The 23,994-nt window shown below is 39.6% G+C and overlaps 1 protein-coding gene across 1 annotated transcript in view; it reads left to right on the plus strand.

Annotated features, from left to right (window-relative positions):
* The window catches only part of ss (spineless), a 108,264-nt gene that overhangs the window by 19,501 nt on the left and 64,769 nt on the right, over positions 1-23,994 (plus strand). The gene's annotated exons all lie outside the window — the stretch shown is intronic.

Raw genomic sequence — 23,994 nt, forward strand, 5'->3', positions numbered from 1 at the left:
CTTCAACTCCGGCATCAGCTTCAGCATCAGCCTCTATATAATTTCCACGAACTCTCCCATTGTCGATAATAATTGATTTGATTGATGCTTCGACGGCTGCTGTTGTGGCTCTTTTCCCATGTTGATTGGTTTGCCGGCAATGCGCTTCCTTTCTCGCTCGCTCTCTCTCTCTCTCTCTCTATTTCTCTTTCGATATCGCAGCTTTTTTACCTCCCCTCTTTCCGTCTGTCGTTGCAATGGATGCTTGTCCTGATAGTTATTTTTTAGAGCGGGTTCTGTTTCTAAATATTCTAAGAGATCTGAGAGACAAAGGAATAAACATTTTGCACCTTTAAGCCATGGATGAAGGTTTTTTGAATACATTTTGTTTCTGGTTTTTAAAACACATTTTTTAATGAAGTTTTGACCATGAAAATTTAAGCATAATTAAAAAATAAAATTCAATTATCGGATAACCATCTAATTTAGTTTTACGCGTCAAAAAATAGTTTGTGTATTCAAGTGAAAACTATACTGGAACTGTACTGAAACTGGACTTACTGTAGCTGAACAACTGAATTGATTTCATTTAAGAGTCAGCTTTAAGCTGAATGGATGATTATTATTTATTATTTAATAAAAGATCGTCTGTCTATTCGTTATTTGATAATAATCAATAACAGAAGTGCATTCAATTGTTGGCAACAGCTGTTCTGACCTTCGCAATAAACTACTAAAACCCGCACTTGTTAACAAATTAGTCGGATAAATTTGCATGCGACTCAGATAACAATCGGCAAATTGGACAATGGACGCATCGCTGACCTCAACTGCTCACGAGGGGGGAAAGAACAACTGAAACAAGTGTTAAAGTTGCTGGCAAATTGAGTTCATGTTAAATGTGGCTGAACATCAGATCGCCCCCTCTTCTGTTGCGTTGGCTGTGACCCTTCCTTTGAGGATTGTCTTGTCTTGATCTTGGCGATTTCTGAAACTGTTGGCTTAGTTTTCACACAGCGCCAAATTCCACTTAAATTCAGCGCTATGCTTTCAAAAACGAAATTAATCTTCATTGGAAGCCATCGACAGGAGAAGAAAGGAACCCAGCAGACATCATCCAAGCCGCTGGCTAAGACCTCAGTCCAGGAGAAAAATTAGCGCAAATGATTGACAGCCTAAATGCGAATTTAATGGAGAGCTGTTTTTTTTTTCTTTTCTTGTTTTCGCTGGCGCTGTGGGGCCCACAAGGCGTCTGTCCCCCAACTCCACAAAGCCCCCTAGCTCCGTGTTTTCTTTACTTATATTTTTTGGTCGATTCGCTATAATTTGCCAGCCACAAACGTTTCGTATCGGTTTTTGTAAAAGTAAAACCAAATTGTTTCGCCAAAAATAAGGCGAAATTGATACGAAATTGATGCTTGAACCGAAACAATTTTGAGGTCTACATTTTGAGTTACCGTTACAAAAGAGTTGTTTATAATAACACTTGAAATAGCATCAGGAAAACCTAAGCAGAGGAGCAATTAGCTTGGCGGATCGTTTTAACGGGCAAAAGAAATCTGAGTTAGTATAGTTCATATAACTATTAAAAAGAATTTGAGTCGAATTCTAGAATCTCAATAGAAATTCAAGAAGTACTTTTTTAAGATGCTTCTGTAAGTTATCGAGTTGATCGGGTTTCATCTCTATGGGAATAGCTATAAAGAGTGTAAGTATGTACAAGAGATGATGCAAACCTCTCATCTTTTGGCGATAGATGTTCTTAAAATATTTTCTATAATTTCTAGTAAAAAATTCGTATATAAAATGTTATCCATGTATCTCAGTGGTATTCCTTCTTAGGATTTATTAAATGGGTTAAATATCCCGTATCGCTGGCATATTAAGCAGCTGCCCACTCTCACTCTGTGTACTCTCCGCTTCCTCCGCCCAACCCCTTTGCCCACTTTATCGCTATCTGTTTGTGTTGTGCATTTGAAATGTTTTATTTGCATTCTGATGCGAATGCGACGAAAAGTTCTGCGTGCCACCGCGAGACGTCCGCAGTTGCATTTTTGCACGCGATCCTTATTCGTGGCTCCTGCAAAATCCTGTCCAGCCGCAGCCCATGGACTGGCACTGGCACTGACTGACGTCACATGGCAGCAGACAATTTATGCGCCCAGGACCCAGGGCCCCCCGCCAACTGTCTCCCGACAGTACTGACTGCTCCGGCTGTCCCGACTGTTATCGATACGCTGAGAGGTAGAGACAGACAGAAAGACAGGCAGACAGACAGACAGGCAGAAAGTCAGACATAGGTGTACGTGGTATGCCTGGTACCATGTGCGTGTCATCAAGTTGGCCTAAAGTGACAGTCGCGATTTAATGGCACCGGCCAGGGCAAAAGTTACAAATTAATATAGTTGCCGCCTGGGCCCGTTGGGCAGCAGTTGCAATGAATAATCAATCGATTTCAGTTCAATTAGCACCTTTTAGTGTGCAAAATAGCGCGCCCAATCCACGGCCCACAACTTCTACTTTGTGGGCCAAAACCTGACTCTGTCTAGCCCTGTCTGGACCTGTCTGGCCCTGTCAATTGGCCTGTCAGGCGTTGCTCAAAACTTAAGTGCAGTGCTCGAATCACAGACAAGCTAGCTGCCGCGTGGGCCTTGCCCCAGGGCCGCTTGTCCAGTTTGTGCCGTTCCCAGAGCGGCCCAAAGCTAACTTATATCATATCAACCGACGACCTTAGATTCAAGCTAGAGATGGGCGTGGGCTGCATGTGCACAGGCCGGCGGCCACAAGTGCGCAAATAAGTGCAATGTCATGAAATGGCGCCCAACGTGGGCTCGTGATTGAGGTAGTTATTAACTAAAACGTATGTTTAGGCATAAAAAGTTTTTTTTTTATTATAAAGTTACATTAATTAATCAATACATTATATCTATTTGTTTTGATTTTTTAGCGCCTTTAAGCTTAGATTGGACTGTTTTGTACAAATGAAATCATTCGTACAGCGTTACTCTGACGTATTTTCAACATTTAACATTTATATATTTATATTTCTTTGATCATTATTTTAAATTTCTTTTGCGATTTACTCACGCAGTGCATTTTCCCGGCACGATTATTTTCCATCACTAGTTGAAGCCACGCTCAATGTCAGTTAGTCGCACAATTTAAGCGCATAACTGCAAATTATTTGCCATTGTAATAAAAACTGACGCAGTTTTACGTATTAACGTTTTTTCCACAATTGCCGCAGCGCACAACCTTCACATAGAAAATCTCTCAACAAGAAAATTACACACAATAAGTACAGAAAAGGCAACGGCAACAGCGACACAGAGGGGCGTTAGATATTGAAAAAATGGGAGTGTCCAAGTTTGACAATTCCTATGAGAGGGTCAAGGGATTAGAGCGGCGGCAAACCACAGAGCGCTGAGACCAGAGCCCAGAGCCCGGAGCCACAGAACCACAGAGTCAACCAATTAAGCGTCAAAAAAGTGATGGTTATGATATTTCGTTTGGGACGAGCGTAATTATTGCTTCTTAGACGAGGAAATTGAGGTACGAGGAATATCATAAAGGAACCTACAAATAAAAACCATAAACATTGAAAATATTGCGGTTTCCGGTTGTGCAACCCGCGTTGGATCAGCTGTCGCTGCATCCATGCCCGTCAATCTATCATATCTGCCATCCAAAACTATTTTTAACTAACAACTCTTAGTCTGCAGTTGATTAATAAGCATTAACATGTTCTGTCTAGCTCTTTGGCGGCTGTTAAATTTATAATTATTTACATAGCTAATTAAAATGATCGACTGTAACATGTTCATGCCCAGTTTTCATTAGGCCGGCGTTAGGGGCGTGCCGTGCCTTTAAATCGCCATAAAACGCTATCTAGGAAATTATGCAAGGCCTCGTCAGGCTGCAATTGAGCTGCAGACAAATTTTCATTAGTGATTTGACTAAGCGAAGCTACAACTAAACCAGAAAACCAGAAAATGTATGCCGAAAATGCAGTGAGTGCAAGTTAAGTAGACCGCGAATACCCTGCATTTGCAGCTGTTCTCACGATGCGAAGCGCTTACGAAATGCTATTCTCTTAACGAAGCTGACAAAGGATTGTAAAGTAACTGCAACACAGAGATAACTAAATTTGAATAGGAACACCTTTTGCCATTTAGTAACAGTTAGTTGATCCTTCTTGCTGGTTGTTCATTCAAAAATTGGTTAGCCTCAAAGTAGGGTACTATTGAGGACACATAAGACTCAAGACTTATAAATATGGTTATTCAAAAGTGGGCAATGTCGGGCGCCAGCTAATTGCAATTAATTATTTAAGTAATCCATCATAGTCGAAACGCTGCACTTGAAGTTTGCTCTGGGGTTGGGAATGTAATCGGGCTGCGAATAGGGGTAGGGGTATGGCTGGGGTGTGGGGACGATAACGTCTGCCAAGTGGACGGCGGCTTTTTGGCAAAAAACTTTGTTGTGCCGCACACGCGAATGTCGTATAAGTAATTTTTTCTACCGCTAACTATAATGCAAAATGCAAATTAATGCACAAAAAAGAGGAAAGAAAAGAAAAGGAGAAAAAGCGAACACAAGTCATATGAAATTAGGCTTACATCATGAAAGGTAACTACGATATAGCCCAAATATGGCTTATATGGTTGTCATATTTTCTGGCTTACTCTGTCGAAATTTATATAATACTTTGTATTAGGTATTTCTTAGCAAGTTCCCACGACGCCCACTCGAGAAAAAACTTTGTCAAACAGTTGCGAGTTTTTAACTATTAAAGACATTTCAATTAGAGCTAAACAAATTGTTAAAAACTTAAAAAAAATTAGTAAGAGGTTGTGTAAAAGAAGTGAGTGGTTGGAATGGAAGGGGGGGGGGGGGGTAGGGGCACAAGCGATTAGCATATATTGTGACGTGTAAACTTAAAAGCTCAAACGCTCAATTTCTCATTGTGACAATTGTCGAGGCATAATTATTTACTAATTGTTGTTGAATTATGAAGAACTATGCCGCCTAATGAAATAGCCAGTACAAATTGCTGGCTTGGTCGTTGTTTTTTGGTAAAGTTTGTAAAAGCAAAACCATTTTAAGCTCAATTGTAGCTTAACAAAAAAGAAAAAATAAAAAAGCTGTAACTCCGCCCCGCAAGACGTCGCGTCTGTGTGTGAATACGCTCTCTTCTCTGTGTGCATGGGTGTGTGTGTGTGTGTGAAACAACCACCAGAGCAGCAGAGTGCGCTGTTAACAACATGGCGTGGTTTCATTGCCATTTCGTTCCGTGCAAAACTCACGCTGGAAATTGAGTGAAATGCGTTGAAATTTTCAACGCCTTCAAAGTGCAGACCCGAACACCTCTGCAAAAGGCAAGCGAGGCAGTGCAAAGAGAACAAAGAAATAAACAAATATAAGAACAAAGAGCGACAAAGCAGCCTTTGCATATTAATAATTTAACTTTGCAGCAACAAAACCAACAAAAGGCACTCTTTGTGTGCCCCGGCTTAGACGCACTTAAGATGGCCAATTGCTGATAAAGCCGGCTCGTACCCCCGGCCTTCGTGCTCCCCGCTTAATGCGGCGCAAATTGCTCGTGTTACTCCGACAAAGACAACTTGCAACTTACACCTTGCAATGTGTAACGTGCAAACCAGATGCGAGCCATTAAATCTACATAAATGAAGTATTATTCTGCAAGCTCAAACCTCACCGAGCCTCTCCAGACGACTCTTCGGGACGCACGGTCTCGTCTGACTCCCCCATAGACTATTTATCTGCGTCTGGTAATGGTTGTTTTAAGTTATTTTCACATTGCCATTGCCTCTAATTGCTACTGTTCAAATAGTAAGCGCCTCTAATTGCCTCTAATATCTAAAAGACTCAAGCACAAGGGTTGTTGAACAAAAGTACTTTATATAAATTTCCGAAAAAAAAATCATATTAATTTCAATAAGATAGTCATCTCGAAAATTCTTGATTTAAATATTATTGAATAATATATAATATTATGTAATAATATGTACTTCTACCTAAATTGGGTATTTATAGGACTTATAAGATGTAGGAAACCATATTATTCACAAAAAGTTCATTAAACCTATCTAAAATTTAATTTTTCAACTTTAAGTCAGTTTTTAAAATGTATTTCCCATCAGAATATTCGGAAACAAAGTTTGAAAGCCAAGATCCAAAATATTTTTTTCGGATGGCATATCCCTAAAATCCGATTTTTATAAAACACAAAACTTTTCCAACATAAGCTAAAAGAATTTGGTTTCGTTTTTATAGGGTAATAGATGATCAAAAAGGGTAAATGACTGTTTTACCTCTAAAGTAATCCAAGAATTTGATTTTAGAGTGTTCAAATAATACTAAAATAAAATTCTCTTATCAAATCCATTTAGCTTGATCGAAACTATAATACTGAAAAAGTTTGAATGGGTTTTAGCCATTTTAGCCTTGATCGACCGATAAAAGCTTTGATAAATTTCGATGCATATTGTCCGATCTTTATGAAATTTTCAAATCCCACGATTATGCCTTCTAGTTAAGTATACTCTGGATCTACTATTATTATACATACCAACTTTGAGACCTGCAGCTCTTATAAACTTCGAGACATGCACAGAAAACATTTATTGTATATTGATTTATTTTTATTGATTTTATGGAAACTTTCATGTTATCGATTATTTTAAAAATTACAGGATCTACCCTGTGTACAAAATACTCATATATATGGATAAATAGGATATGTGTATGGGGTTGGCAAATACAAAAATACCCTTTTATCCACTTTCCTTTGGCTAATAAAAATGTAAATGTCAACAGATTAAAAGAATTACCAGAAATAACAATGTAAAAATGCCGTTTTTAATAAAAATGCTGCGCAATGTCCTTAATCAGCAATATTGACCTGAAAATAGGTGTTCTATGGGCGCATTTTATATCCCTTGCTTTTGGAACTTTTCCCATTCCTAGAGCAATTTACTAACTCGTGGTTGGGAAGCCTCAATTAATATTTCATTTGAATTCACATAATTTGTTTACGATTATAGGTAAACAAAGTTTTATTTTTTTTGGGGTCGAGTGGAAATTTGCGTGATATGCAGGCTCGTAGTTTTAATGGCATTATTGATCTACGCAGGGCTCGAGGTTCGGGAGGACTTTCCGCGCGTCTGGTCAGACCTGAGCGATTATCTTGATGGATACATTTCTGGGCTCTTGCCACATGCAAATGAGTTCGGAGCATGTTCCCAGCTAATTCTTCTTCTTTTTCTCTCTCTCTCTCTCTTTTGCGCCCCTCGTTTTGGCCTCAGTTTTGCGGTGAGCAAAGCGTTAAAAACGCATTTAGCATAATTTCATTTTGCGCAAACATGAATTTTGCATTTGCATTTGTAATGAGAGCAGCCGCACCGCATCCCACACCCCACCTTGATCGCTCACCCCACTGCCTTCTTCTCTTTCGCTAAAACACAATTAAAAAGTCATAACAGATATGCATAGGAAAAGTTACTTAAAAACTGTAATAAAAAGAAAAGAGTGCTAAAAATGCATTTGACGACCCACCTGAGCGATTCGCATTGGGCGCACCTTCTTGTCTCGTGTGCCTCCTCTCTGCCCTGTCTCTCTCTCTCTCTCTCTCTCTCCCCCTCCCTTCTAAAGAGCTTGACAGATACATAAATAATCAAATAATTTGTGTATAAAAATGCGCGCCAAGGAGGCGCATAAAATAAAGTCATAATTTCAAAATGATTTATGAAATGCACTCGGAAACTCTCTTTTTTGCTGTTCTCCTTTATGCTTAAGCATTTGAAGTACTCTTCATTAAGAGTTGAACAGGGTATATCAGCTATAAAAGCATTGGCTGCCTTATAAAATATTTGTTAGTGTGGTGTATATATTTTAAGCAGAAACGGAACTTTTCTGGTTAAAAATTATATTGAAGACTAGGAATTCTAGATTCGGCTTCGCCCAGTCGAATGCGATGTTCTTTAAAACATTGATACTTTTGTTGAAGCTTATATCGTTAAAGTCCCTCTTGAAATTGAAAAGCTTATGTCGGGAAAATGCTTTTATATATATGTAATTAGTTTAAAAAATGTCTTCAAAAAGGGGATGCTATTTCATCTTATCAATCTCTGACAGTCATAGAAATGGACTCAACACTTCTCTTATACAAAGATGATATTAGTCCAATTAGTGATATTTATCTGATAAATGTTGTTCTCAATTAAATTTCTTTACCCAATTTCACACAGTAACCATCTTTAGCACCTGTAATTCAGGTAGTCGACTGAGAAAATCAAACTTCAGATTTGCAGTAATAAAAGTAAAGTGTATTATAAGCTTCGTTTCATTCAAGTTCAATATTCTCTGACTTGTTTTATTGCAACACATTTAAAATTATATTATTTAATTTCTTTGCTTAATGCGCCTTTTTAAATTAATTTTTTGTGCTGCTTTTTTCAGATGTTATATGTATATACATACTTATATTTATATATATATATATACATATACATATATATTTCGCGACGGGCAATACACGACATTAGCATAAGCCAACACGCATGGGGCCTCCGGCTGCAGCACAGAGAGTGGATGAGTGAGAGGGGGAAGTCGGAGCGGGGTTCCAGCTTGAGTTTGGGTTCGGGACTTGTTAAATTTGACATGGCCTCTTATGATTAGCTGAATTATGCTCAATGCATTTGCATTGTGATAAGATCCGACCAGAACAACTGGACGGCCTCTCTAGATGGACTACATATGCTTATAATGTAGCAGATGTATATTTAGTATCAGCAGAAGAGGAAGTCGGGCGCTTGATAATCATGCCATTAAAACGCCGCATTAAAAATGCACAGGCCCATTTTCTTTGCTTTTCCTCACTGTCTGACCACTGCCAGAAGTGTGCCCCTCCCTCCTCCTCACGACCTCTACATGTACATTGTTTGTGCTGCAATTAAGCGAAAAAAGTTACATTTTTCTTTGGCTTTCAACAGCAGCGAGTAAAAGCACAGTGGGTGGGGGAGCGGCTGCCGGAGGGGGGATTGGGCATGTTTAAATTTGCATTTAAAATTGTGTGTTTTAATATATATTTCTTTCTCTATCACTCACTTTGTTATTTATTGCTGCAAGTGCAACAAGGCGTATGCTTAACTTTGTTGATAATTGGAGTGAGAATAAGCATTCATAATTTTAAATGCATTTTTTGCTTTTATTTATTTATTTATTTTTTTAAGCTGGAATAAAACATGGACGTTAATTAATGTGATTTTAAGGCGTTGAACAATTGCAGTCTATCTTTTTTTGTTGTGTTTTGCAACCATTTTTGAGTTTGAGCATACCCTGTAAATGAAGTAGATAAAGCGGCTATTTACAATGATGCTTAACGTATTAGAGGTCTTTAATGGACACTTGTTGCTTGATTTTTATTATGAATTACCTATCAAATTTGTTATTTCACTTAGTTAGCAATGGTATTTCGATGCACGGTTTAAATAAAGTCTTGCCTTAAAGTTCGTAAGCCTTGTTCTTTCCATCCATGCATCCAGGTTTGAGTTATTATCTTTTTTGACTTCGGCAAGCATTCAATTCAGTAAATCAAGAGGTATAGTGGTCCTACATGTCGCTCACCTTCTTGATTGTGCACGAATTTGGAGTTTCAGTTTCAGATTTATTTTTCACTTTTGCACATGTTTTGCATATAAGATTTGTGCATGGCGCCAAAAGGGCGTGACAAACGGCCAGGTCAGACCAGCTGAACTCCATAACAATTGCAAAGCAACCCCAATTGAAAGCTCAACTGCCCGCCCGACTCCCACCCATCCGCCCGCATGCGAGCTTGTCGTTTGTGGTTGAACATGCATTTACTTTTAAGTTTGTAAAATTTTGCTATCATTTGCTGTTTGCATTGGCCAAATACTTAGTTTGCAATGGAACACGTGGTGATTGGAGGGGGTCGGGAAGGCTGCCGCACTGACAGCTGCAACGTGTGTGGGCGTCATAAGTATATCGGTTACGAAACCATGCAGCGGCACATGTCCCACACAATACCAAAAATATCGTAAAATCCAACCGCAAATCGAGAGTCAATTTCAATATGCTGAGACAGGAGCTTTCTTCTTGATTGTTAAAGGAGAGGTAGGAGAGAACTACCTGTGGCATTGGCTGAAAGTCTGCTAATCGGTTAAATTAGCCGTGAAAGAATCCACAAGTCATCGGGTTACGTGGTCAAATGTGAGCTACACCCTCGCAACGTGAGAACTGGGGAAACCAACTCGCAGCGACCCTCGATCGACGGGCTGATTTATGATAGACGTGTGCCACTCGAGTGTGTGGCTGCCACACAGTCCACAGCCGAGAGCCGACAGTCGACAGTAGACAGTGGACAGTCGACAGCCGAGAGCCGTAAGCCGTATCGATATCAATGTCAACAGGTTTCGCCTTGTTACCTCAGCGTTCCAACCATCAACTGCTCAGCTACCACGCTGGCATCTTGATCTTCGGTTGCTGTCACAGAGCAAAAAAAAATTGTTGGTCCTAATTCCGTACTCTTTTCAATGTAAGCATAAATACATATTTTAATTGTTATTACAAACTAAATAGTCTTATTCATTAACAAGTATAATGTTCAATCCCTTTCGATCATCATGAGATCTCTCTATCTCTCTCTCTCCCGCTCTTTAAACTTTTAAAGCTTGCAAGGGCTCTTCTTCTAAAAAGATAAAAATCTCACATTGTTTACTTTAATAACAATTAGGCCTATATATACTATAATTTTCCTAACTTTGTTTTCCTTTAAAGAAAAGGAAAATCTTACATTTTTGTACTTAAATTATGTCTGAGCTGGTTATGATGAAAATGCACATCGTATTTTGATTTGTATTTGATAACGGATTTTTTGCAGTGCATAAATTGCCGTGAGGCATTCACAGTCGCGCGATCTGCTTCTTCTTCTCCGGCTCCCTTTGGCCTCTTAATCATTGTTATTTGGACCCATTAGTCGCGCCGCGCGTTTGCTGCTGGTGTTTCGCATTGCAATTATGTTGACAATTCGGCAGCTGGGGACGGCAGAGATTATGGCCGATCGTTGGGGCTGCCTTTGGGCGCTTATCATTAAGCGCAGTTTATTGAAAAATAAATATCAACTTTTTGGGCTGATTAATGGGCCCGCAGAGGCCGACAGGTGCGCTCGCTGGCATTTTAAACGCTGGCAATTAGACTAATGCCAAGCTTCGAATACTTCAGATCGTGAGATAAGTCTTGGGTTTGGCAGCCTAAGTCCATGCAAACAGGAAGCGCAACGTTTGTCCAATAAACGTCGCCTCGAAACGTTGCATATAAATTCTCAATTATCGCCCACGCCCCCGACCAGCCCCTCAAGGAGTCTACAATTTGCCACAGTTTAGAGGCGCATAAATATAAATGTGTTGCATTCTGTTCCTATTTAGACATCACAGCCACAAGTCCAGCAGAAAGCCATTGAATAGATGAGTACACGCCGAATTAGGCATACCCTGCAATCATTTATGGAGCAATTTAAGGTCAGAATACAAGCTTTGTGGCTTTGCTATTTAATCTACCTGCATTTTTTACAATTTTTATATATAATGTCTTTTTGTTAACTCACATTATTAATTTGTTATTTATTTATTATTATTTATTAATTTATTGAAGAAATTCACTTGGGGTCGGTTAAAGCTCAAGGCTTAACTACCTTTTATACTATTTCTCAATTAATTCCTTAAATCCAGTCTTTTATCATATCACAAGATAGCATACCCTATAGTTTCGGAATTTACAGGGCATGGACAGCCAGAGCCCTCGCTCAGTTAACAGATTGAATCGTTTAGAGTCAAAACCGTGTGCTAACTGCTGCCCCAAAGTGGAGCGCGTCCTGTGTCCAACGTGGCTACAATATCATTACTATTGCTTTTTGGGGCCCGCGGTGCTGCAATTGATCAGCAGCGGGAGCAGCAAGTTGGGGCAAGGGGAGCAGCACCCGGCATAAGGAGTCGCCAGGTAAAATGCGGAAACGTGCCGCGGAGTCTGCGGCCGTTTTAATTCCTGGCCGCGATTCGCATCGCATCACAACGCGCTGTAGCTGGAGCTGGAGCTCCAAATGGTGTCTGGAATTGAAAAGGCCGCGCACAAATCCATCAAGAGTTGGCGCTGCAGTTGCCGTTCTCCGTTGCTTATTGCCAGTTGCCCGTTGCCCTTCGGTCAGCGCCATCTAAGCGCAGCTTGGAATGGGAATACGATGCTTCCCTGGTCCCTGCAACTGCATTAGAATGTTTCTCTTGAGGACTGTTGCTGTTATTGTTGCTGGTTGCCTGTGTAAACACCCACCAAAAAGCGTTTGGTTCATAAATCATCGCGATAACAAATTACCGCTGCCGTCTGTTAAGCTCTTTCCAGCCTGTCTCGAGAGCTCCGGAGCTGTAGCTGTAGTCGCAACAAAAGAGTTGGAAGTTACAAAAGATCAATCTTATTTGCGCCCCCAAAAACAAAAATTATGGTCAAAATAGCCAAAGAGGCGCTTGGCCATTGGCAATCATGAGCAACTGCAGCGAACCAAGATGCAAGCGAGCGAGAAAGAGACAGAAAGAGAGAGAGAGGAGAGAGAGAGAGAGAGAAAGGGAGACAGGGAAACAGAGAGACAGCGGTAGAGTGAAAGAGTCGATTAATTTGGGCGATTTGCTAAGTCCAACGCAATGCCAGACTTCAACTTAAGTCGAACTTTAAGTTTTGTGCATTATTATTATTATTACGTGCTTACAGGATACGCTTTAAGATATGGGGTATTTTGAAGTTGTGATAGTGTTTGTAACAGATCAAATATTGCTTTTTAAATTGTCGAAATATTTATACTTAACCACATGGATCTGTGCTGATAGGCTTAATATATATTTATAATATGTCTAATTTATTGTTCTCTTCACATATTAATTCATCTGCCTGTCCATTAGAACATTTTAAACATTTTCACATGTTGAATTTGTAGAATCTGCCTGCGTTTAAAGAATTCTTTTCAGAGCTAAGCCTGTATTTGTATAAATATTTATGAAGCATTTTACCGATATTATTGATTATGAGAATAATTTAAACACAATATGGGCAGTTTAAATCGATTAATACGAAATATTGTGGAGTACATATTCGAGTGAACTCATTACGACGGTGTAGAACAGGTGTTTATGAGATTGACTTCAAATTTGCTTTATGATACTTCAGAGCTAGCTATATTCATGCCCATATTTTGCCATTGTGTGTGCTGCTTAGACCATGTTAAAGGGTATCTTCTGGTCAGTTGTGTTGTCATTTGTTGCATCTCGTAGTTGTTTTGGGTTGTTGTTATTGTTATTACTCGCATCTTTCGTGTAGGCTAAACAAACTTACAATTTAGATTGAATTATTTGTGCGCCGCCAGCCGCCAGCCGACTGCCTAGACGAGGAGCAGCCCATTTGAGATCTTCATTTGATGATCTTTCTGGAACATCTTTGCGGCGTTGACCCCAAAGGCACACACAGCGCACACTCTGGCGAAGCCGCAATTCCGATTTCGAGCTGCGACTGCGTATTGTCTGGCTCACTGACCAGTTTTCAGTTGTTTTATGGCCTGTACCTATTGGTAATGGCTAAACCGGGTATATTTGTTTTTGTCCTTAGGTACCGAACAGAATAAATATCTGCGATCCCATAAAGCCATGTTCGTCTGTCCATCTGTATGATCGCATTGATCCTGGAAAATATGTCGAGATTTTAATTTAAATAATATTCCGATCTATCAATCGCAAAACAAGTCAATTTATTGAAATGTATGATACGCACTTATATATAGGGTATCTTTAAGTTGCGCACTCTCGATTATATCGATCTTGTTTCATTTTGTTGTTGTTGCTCTTTAAGCTGTTCCTTTTGAACTCTATTAAACTCGGCGAATTTATTAATTTCGCTGCTGATTAACTGTTCCGATAGCGCCTGGCCAATGCCCGTTTCTGGTATCCGCTAGTCGCATCTCTCAATAAATCATATTTGTGCCACAAATCTTTTTCTCCCCGCAACCCATCGCCTGACGAAGATTGACACTTTCAGAGTTCTGGCTGCATAATGTTGGTAGTCGTCAGTGGGGTAACGTACATGGGGAACGGGGGTAAGGGGTAAGCGAGAGGGGTGCATGCATCGATTGGTTAGCGCACGAGGCATATTAACTATAATGACAGCGTCAAACACAGCACACGACACAATATGACATGCTGCTACCAGCTTTAACAACATCTATGTAGATCTATAGATACTCGTATCTTATGGATACATACATTGCTATAATAGATACACATGTGTGTTAATGTCGAATATGACAATAGCGACAAAACAAGCAATGGTTGCTTTGACTGACAGCTAACATGTCGACGCATTTAATACTCTTGAGCCTGGGATATTTAGTTCGGAAATTTAATAAGAGCAAAGGATTATTTAACATTATGTTTTTGAATACTTAAATGTGTTAACAAAAAAAAAGCGGCATATAAATGAATTAAGTTAAATATAAAATTTAAGCTCAGTTTTCTTAAGGTACATCAATAAACTATAATATTATTTTCAATTATTCTCGAAATATTTTCATGGACTTGACTTGTGTATTTTGTATACATTAGAATGCGCCGATCATCGGTTGATTTTAATTGGTTTGATTACAATTTAAGACTGGTTCTTATATACGAGTACATACATATGAATATGGATAACGAATAAAACGTAGAAAGAACTGCAAGAACTGATGTGAAAAGAAATGAAATAATAAAATAACTGAAGAACATTGACATCAATATGGGTTAGTCAGATGAAGTAAACAATATTATTTGGGAAACGGTTTATAGAATACAAAAAGATAAAGAATATCTGTTATCTGTTATCTGTGAAAGAGTTAGTAGAGGCATATTTTCAGGTGTTAATCTTCTACATAAAGCCCAAGCTGGAATTCGTTAAGTTTCCCTTCCTATTAAATAATAAGTGAAAAGGTTGACAACATTCTAAGCGCAAAGTTGTCGCATTCAAATACATCATGTTGTATGTAGCTTCTAGCACTGGATCTTTAAATATAATTCATATGTAAAGGAACTAAATACATTACAAATATTATATTAATATAGATCTTGGCCCATTGTGGACATATTTATGTATCATTATATGATGTCAAGCTTTAGCAGCAATCCGTCATACTCTCTCGCTGTGTGGTTATTCCACACTTCCACACACACTCACCCACACTCACCGACTCCGCACACCCTATGGAATTGCTAAAATCTGTGAAATGTCAGCAATGTAAAGGGCGTTTGGCTATTTGGTTCGCTGGTTGGTTGAGTTGGGTTGAGCTCAGTTCAGTTCAGTTCAGTTGAGTTGAGTTGAGTTGAGTTGGGCTGCTCGCCTGGGTTGGTCACCTGTTCTTAATGTGATGTGTGGTGTTTTCTGTTTTTATTTTTTTTTTTGTTTTTTGATTTTTTTCAATTGTGCTTTTGTTTTGGTTTCGGTGGTGGTGTCCACGTTGACGTCCACATGCGCTTATCTCGCGCAATTGATCGCTTCTGCTGGGTTGTTGTTTGTGCTTGTTGTTGTTGTTCTTGTTGTGGTTGTTGTTTGTGGCCATTGTTTGCATTCTTTGTGTATCTGTGTGTGTGTGTGTGTTGCTGTGTCTAAAATGACATAGCTGCCACTGCCGCTTGCAGTTCTTTGTTTGTTTATTGTTGTTGTTGTGGTTCCACAAAGGCCGCCATTTTGAGTCGCGCCGAGTTGTCACAAATGGCAATTAATAATTGCAGCTACTTAGCAGGCAGCATGTAGGGTTAGCTGTGTGTTTGTGTGGATTTGTGTGCATGTGTTTTGTGCTGCCTATCAGCTAAAGGTAAACATTTGTTTATTGTCGTTGGCGGCCATTAAATGTGCACTTTGTGTATCCTTTATGGCGTTGGCTTGTTTTTAGTTTTTTTTCTGCTGTTTGCCTAATAATTATATTAATTGATACACACACAAATTATGTGTGTAAATGTGTGTGTGTTTTTGCCTAGGCGCCTCTTAGCTCTTTTTTTCTCTTCAACCTTTTATTTTTTGCATTGTTATTTTGGGCTTTTTTTTTTGCGCTAATGTCGTCAGCCTTTGACTGTGTCTCGATATGGATCTGGATCAAGGGGCGCTCGCTGCTAACCACACGATGAGCCACCTTAATTGGCAAATTATAGCGCTTGTCTAGATCTGGATCGCCAACCATCAACTTTGACATTGATTGCGTTCAGGCAGCTGCGCGCTGAAACCCCAAATGCAAAAATTAAAGAAAAAAAAAAAAACTCGCGCGGTAATGAGAAACTTGTTATATGAAATTAGTCAGTGAAGGGGGGTTAGGGGAAGCGGGGCTAACTGACACTACAGAGCATATTAAGTGCCCGCGGCAAAAAGTTATACAAACACATAATTCCTCAAACAACTGAGGACTTCGACTTGGACTCGGACTTGGTCGCCTGTCTGGCAGTTCGTTTTGGCCACATTGAGGGGCCGTCGTGGAAATTGATATGCGAAGACGACAAGCGAAATGCTGGGACTTGGGTAATGCCAAAAGGCCACCTGCAACTGTCCAGTTGCCGGGCTTGCAAGCGTAAATTGATAAGCTGCAAGTGCCTCGAGTCGGTGCAGGGGCAGGCTGCAAGGGGCTAGCTGTTGCAGTTCTCAACGCCGCTGCACTCAGAGAAAACCATGTTTTATAATGGAAATGATTGGGGATGAACTTAATACGTTTTTGTAAATAAAATTTCAATTATATAGGCGTCTTAAATAACCCAAATAAAATTCTGCATTTTTTCATGTTATTATTCTTGAAAGAAGTTCATAACATTCTCCGCTGGTCTAATGTCAAAGAAGGAGTCTGGTATTTGGGTATTTGGTATTTTGGGGAAAAATACCTGTTACAATAATTTGCCAACTTTTATTCAGTCCATACTTCGTGGAAATGCGGATATACCTGGAAAGTTCTGCTGACTTCGTTTAAACTTAACAAATTCTACTCTGTCTGATTTGGATATTTACAGAATGTGCTCGATTTGAGCATTTTTTCTCTAGTTTAGTTACTGCTTTACCGACCGCGCTGGAAGCCAATTCTTCGTTTATTGCACAGCTGAGGGCATGCGCAACCGAATAGGGCGAATAGAGAGGAAAAGGTGATAAGATCAGGCCATAGTCCCGTTTTAAAATATAATCGCGTGATGTAGAGCTTTGAAAGCTTCCTTATTTTTTTTGTCGTTGGGAAGTAGTAAAGGTTAAAAGTACAGCTCAGCATGTCAGATATATTTGAAGCGCGTGCGAGTTAAGTTCATAACATTTTTTTTCTTTCTTTGCAAATAATTTTTGCAAAGACATCAACGACCAAGGCTGCAATTGTGGTACAGTTTGGAAGTGTTCTTTTGGTACGCTAATAGAAACCAAAAACCTTCATACAACTCGACCCACTAACCTATTGTGATTCGGGGTGACCCTTAAAGAAAAGGTATTTATATGTGCTAGTGTTGAGACTTGGAACTAATTAAGGCTTCCACAGTTTCGTGCCTGCTCAGTTGACTAGATTTAGACGTACTAGTCGGCACTACCAGAGGGGGAGATCGGACCAGACAAGGGCAACACCAAGAGCACGTGTCGCACTTAGCAACCCAGCAGAACCAATTTTGTTGCTATTTTACTTATCAGCCGCTGTCTTGCGAAGAACAACATCTGGCATAGCCTCGGAAAACGGCGTCAAGCGGGTGAGAAACGCTTACTATTTATGCAGCACCATCGGGACCGCATGCACTAAGCATATAGTGTAACCTGCAGAGAGTAACAAAGGAGCCGAGTCTGTATTACTTTTTGGTGTACCCCTTTCGCTTGCTTAGCAGCATTGCCATATAATTCCATTAATTGTTTAACGTTGCCAAGATGGACGGCTAATAGATCCTTAGTTTTAATTTTTATTTCCTTTAATTTTTTTTTTTTTCTTTTACTAATTTCTTTAAAAACAAAATGTGCAATGAATATGCCTAAATAAGTTGAAGCGAGAGGAAATTCCTACACCACCGACCTTGACCGTTGCTCATATATATATATATATATATATATATATATATATATACATGTGTTTATATACTTATAAATTTCTTTTGTAATATTTAGCAACAGCGATCATAATCGTCGTATACATTGGGCCCAACGTCTGCTTCGAAGGATATATCGCGTGAGTAAGAGTTTAAACCAATGCCTATAGATATATGTAATTATATACACACATGAACATTTAAATGCAGTTAATTTAGCAAGACGGTAAATTAATTACTATCCGTCAAGTCTCAAGATAATGTTGGTGAATTTCTCCTTCCCCTTAATTTCTTTATGGGATTTAAACTAGTTATTGCACATTCATCATATTAACTTTGGATTCAAATTTTGTTGGAAACTGTATATTTTTTTCTTGTAAATAGAGTTATACTCACCTTGCTATTAATTGGCAACAAAATTGAACAATGCGTGAATAAACGAATTATATTAGCTTATATGATATGATATCCTAATTCCATAATAATTGTTTTATCTGTCAAGTACCCATGTTAGCCGCTTGCAATTTATAGTGATGGTTTAAAAACCTGAAATAGGGACAAGCATCCACATTCCATTTTTTTTTTGCTTGTCAAGGTAGGGAGGGTAAAGAGAAAGAGAGACGATCAACACCTTAGTTCTCTCACTTACGCGAAATTGAATAGTTTGAATTTGGGTGTTCGGTCGGAACACATTAATGGTACCCATACTAGAATCCGGTTTTTTTTTGTTTCAATGGATTTACTTAAATCAATAAGTTTTTTTTTTTATTTTTTTGATCGCACTTAAACTATGTGTTTATGGTAAGTGCAAAAGGGAAAGGAAAAAACCCCGACCAGTCCGACGAGCTATTGTCCGAGTATTAGCAAGAAGTGCGAACCTCCAATCCCTATGCACCCGGTTAGGCAACAGCCACGGCCGTTTGTTTTTATTTTTGGTAGATGGCCAAACGAAAGGCAAAAACTGAACCCGAACCTCACCACCATTACATATATGGCGCCCAACACGTGGGACCCTAGCAAGAACGTAAAACTTTTACTTCTTGCGTAAGCACGACTAACACCTAGTGCACAACAATCCCCAATCGAAACTCGAAGTCATACCATATCAATTACTACCTATTATTTTTTAATTACCCTGTTAGGCCCCTTTCTCGGGAAAATACGTTGTGTTCAGACAGTAGTTAGTTGTAGGAATTTGCGATTGTAATTCAGGCATTGCTGGATTAGTCGACCACAATTAATTACTAGTACTTTAAGCAGCGGGTAAGATCGGAAAAGAGGGAATAATAATCAAATTTGGGTTAATTGTTTTCAAGGACTATTTGGAATTACAACAAACTGGAAATATTTCGGATGTTGTCTAGTAGTCCATGAGCAGTAAAAATCCAAATCAGAAATAGACTCCAGTAAAATAAATAGCACAAATTCAACTACTCAGTTTGCTTAAGGATTGTAAGCAATAACGTGGGGAAAAAGACAGATAGAATAAATAACCAAGACTTAATAATACAAGTCCTATTTAGTTTTCCTTTGTTGTTTGGAAACAAGCAAAAGTTTGCATTCATTATGGCAGTGAGACGAAGCACAGAGAGCATAGTTGCAGCGATTAACGCGCAAGATCCATTTTGTGGCATTTGCCATGAGCAATTGCAAGCAGAACAGCTATCTGCGACTACTCCTTGTCAACACCGTTTTCACGACGTTTGCATAAGCAATACACTAAAGACAACCCCAAAATGTCCAGTATGTGAGGCAGATTGCAACCCAGGGCAACTAATATTTATGAACAATACACTGGCAGCGGAGTTACACTCAGCTGGTAATGCTGAAACAGACGAAACTCTATCGCGAAATACTCTACCTTGCCAAGATGGTTCGACTACTACAGGTATCAGGAGAGGTCAGCGATTCGGAAAAGGGCGAGGAGCCACGCCCAAGCGAAGTATGCAAACTAGGTCTATGAATCGAAATCATAGAGAATATTTAGGTAGTTGCATGTCTTTAGGCAGCAACGGAAATAAGTCAGTGGACAATGGTCCAAATGTAGAGACAATTACCTATATCAACGAAGCTCTACAATCTCAGCAAAGGACTTTAATAGCAGAACTCAAAAACGTTATTAAAGCTTCTGTTGAACAATCACTGCAGAGAAGTTAGCAACATTAAATGTACGAAGTGAGCAAGCTGAATCAACACGCTCTAGATTAGTTCAGTCTCCAAGGGGATTAGGTGCTGATACTCTCCCTAATAGTGCCCAGAACTCTGACATACCCCTTGACTGCGGACCATACAGCCCCAGAGGTAGCAATCGATCAAACTCAAGTTTGAGTTCAGAAAAAGCAGCTAGCATTATGCAAACCTGGCGACTTAAATTTGACGGTTCGAAGACTCTATGCAGATAGATGAATTCTTGTATCGAATTCGTTCATTAACGGCTCAAAATTTGAACGGCGACTATAGGCTGCTTTGTGACAATCTTCATTTACTTTTCTTCGGGAAAGCCAATGATTGGTTTTGGAGCTTCCACAAGAAAAACCCACAGTATACCTGGTTGGCTTTCTGTACGGATTTCCGACTTAGATTCGAGGACGTTAAAGACGACTTTGACTTGTGGGAACTAATTAGGAAAAGACGCCAGAAAGATCAGGAGACATTTGATGATTTTCAATCAGCGATTGAAGGCCTGGTTAGCCAATTATCTAACGAAATAAGCGAAGCCAAGCTTGTTGACCTATTAAAAACGCAATGCGAGAACAGCGCTCAGGTACGAACTATTGCATTTGAAGATTAGAACTCGAGCAGAATTAAGAGAGGAAGTTAAGAAACATGAAAGTTTCTGTAGAGAAACTGGCTCGTTTCCCAATCGAACCAAATACGGTAGAGGTAATGTCTCTGAGTTACTGGAAAATAATGATATAGAAGATAATATTTCAGAAATACAGAACAAGAAAATAGTGTGCTGGAATTGCGATAAAGTGGGACACCGATTCGATGACTGCATGGGAGAAAGGCGTATATTCTGCTACGGTTGCGGTGCTAAAAATACTTTTAAACCCAATTGTAGCAAATGCAATCTTTTGGGAAACCGGAAGCGGGATGCGCAGACCAACACCAGTTTGACGCATCCCACAAAAGAATAAAGTCCTTGCCAGAAATACAGTCATATGGTAGTTTGGAGCAATCAACTCCAAATACTATATTTACAACTTATATGGCAAATACATGTTCAGTCGCCGAGACTGCAACTCAAACTGATATTGAAAATAAGTACGTACCGTACCATATTAGAGTAAAACACTATCTTGACACACGAAGACGAATTTTTAGCAGCATAGAACCCATCGAATTTCTCAGTCGGCCAAAACGCTCTACTGTTCGACTTAGGAAATTCTGGAAAAATATTAAAAGTCTTCGTAAGAAGCTCGTTCAATCAGTGTTTATGAGCTCAGATAACCGCTTGTACACTGAGTTAAGCCTAGAGGGAGAAAAATATGTAGCATTATTAGATTCCGGAGCGACGATTAGTTGCCTCGGTAATGTTGCAGCTAAGTCACTGTTGTCACATCCCAAAGCGCGCAAATGCTCTGGATCAATCCGAACAGCTAACAACGCTATTTGCCCAGTGGTAGGCAAACTGACACTTAAAGTTGAATTCGAAAACAAGCGCATAATGTTGATTTTTATGTTATACCCGATTTGAAACAAGATGTTTACTTAGGCATAAATTTTTGGCAGGACTTTGGACTGTTAACGAATTTAATTCGTCCTGATGAGTCCGTAAATGAATTAGACAACAGTAACGAACAGGATATCCAGGAAACAGCGAAAATGCATCAGCTAACCGCTGAAGAAAAGTCACGATTAAATTCGATCATTTCTAATTTCTATTCTTATGAAAAGGAAGGATTAGGACGCACTGAGTTAATCGAACATCGCATTGAAATAGATAATGTGACCCCCGTCAAACAAAGACATTGGCCTATTTCGCCAGCCGTTGAAAAGCTAATGTTTGACGAGATCGAGAAAATGCTAGCTTTAGATATAATAGAGGTATCGCATAGCCCCTGGAGCAGCAACTGCGTCCTTGTGCAAAGAAAGGATAAAAACAGGCTGTGTCTAGATTCTCGAGTCATAAATAAGTACACTCGTAAAGATGCGTACCCTCTACCCCATATCGACGGAATTCTTAGTCGTCTGCCGCCGGCTAAATATATAACGGGCCTCGATATGAAGCACGCATTCTGGCAGATACCCCTAGAAGAAAAATCACGTCAGTATACCGCTTTTACAGTCCCTAATCGTCCATTATTTCAATACAAAGTAATGCCGTTTGGATTGTGTAACGCTCCTCAAACGCTTTGTAGACTAATGGAACGCGTGATACCAGCCCATTTGCGGACCCGCGTATTTGTCTACTTAGATGATTTACTTCTGCTATCAGAGGACTTCGATTCGCATATGTTGCTTTTGCAGGAAGTAGCGCTGCACTTGCGTAAAGCGAACTTGACAATCAACATCGCAAAATCAAAATTTTGTATGCGGGAAATTAAATATTTGGGCTTTATAATTGGGTATGGTCAACTAAAGACGGACCCTAGCAAAATACAAGCTATTAACGAATTCCCTGTACCAAAAAGTGTAAAACAACTGAGACGTTTTCTTGGACTCGCTGGATGGTATAGACGTTTCGTTAATCATTATGCAACAGTTTAGCTTTCCGCTTACAGAGTTGCTAAAGAAATCGAAAGTATTGAAATGGAACACTGATGCTGATTCCGCTTTCAACACCTTAAAAACACTTTTAACTTCTGCACCTGTATTGGCTACACCCGACTTCTCAAAACCTTTTAGATTAGTTTGCGATGCTAGCACAACTGGTTTAGGATGCGTTCTAGCTCAACTAAATGAACAGGAAGAGGAGGCTCCAATAGCATACATGTCAGAGAAAACTGTCAAAGGCCCAACGGAATTATAGTGTGACCGATCTGGAATGCTTAGCCGTAATAAGAGGTATTTTTAAATTTAGAGCGTATATAGAAGGACAGGACTTCGAAGTAATAACTGATCATGCTTCCTTACAATGGCTCATGAGACAGAAGGATCTCAGAGGACGTCAAGGTAGATGGGTGATCAAATTACAGGGCTTCAAGTTTAAAGTCTCGCATCGTAGCGGTACACAAAATGTTGTCGCTGATGCGCTATCGCGTCAAAATGAGACAGAGCTTGCGGAATTCGAGGAGCAAAGGTCCCATAGTTGACCTGTCTTCACCCGAATTCAAATCGCCAAACTATCTGGATCTGATAGACAGTATTTCTTCTAACCAATCCAGATTACCGGATTTACAGATAATCGACGGTTTTATATATAAACGTACTGAGCCAGCGACGGGATATAGCATTCAGGAGAAACAATCCTGGAAACTCTGGATACCTTCGTCTCTCACCCTACAAGTGATAGAGAGAGCCCACAATCCCCCTAACGCTGCACACAGTGGCATCGGAAAAACAATAGAGAAACTCAAGAGATACTTGTTTTGGCCAAAAATGTCGGCCCAAATTCATGAATATATAGTCAATTGTAAAGTTTGTCGGCAAACGAAAAGCCCCAATGTAGTGTTGAGACCTCCAATGGGCAAGCCTATGACGTCAGAACGGCCATTTCAGAAGCTCTACATGGATCTTCTAGGGCCATATCCTCGGTCCAAGAACGGCAATATAGGTCTCCTGATGGTTGTAGACCACAATACTAAATTTCATTTTATGTGGCCTCTTCGCGCGTTTACTACCAACAAAATTATCGACTATCTAGAAAACACACTGTTTTGCACTTTCGGCGTGCCAGAAACTATTCTGACCGACAATGGCTCTCAGTTCATTTCTAGTGTCTTTA

The sequence above is a fragment of the Drosophila virilis genome, chromosome 2, assembly GCF_030788295.1.
Source record: "Drosophila virilis strain 15010-1051.87 chromosome 2, Dvir_AGI_RSII-ME, whole genome shotgun sequence".
In the NCBI taxonomy this organism is placed as follows: domain Eukaryota; kingdom Metazoa; phylum Arthropoda; class Insecta; order Diptera; family Drosophilidae; genus Drosophila; species Drosophila virilis.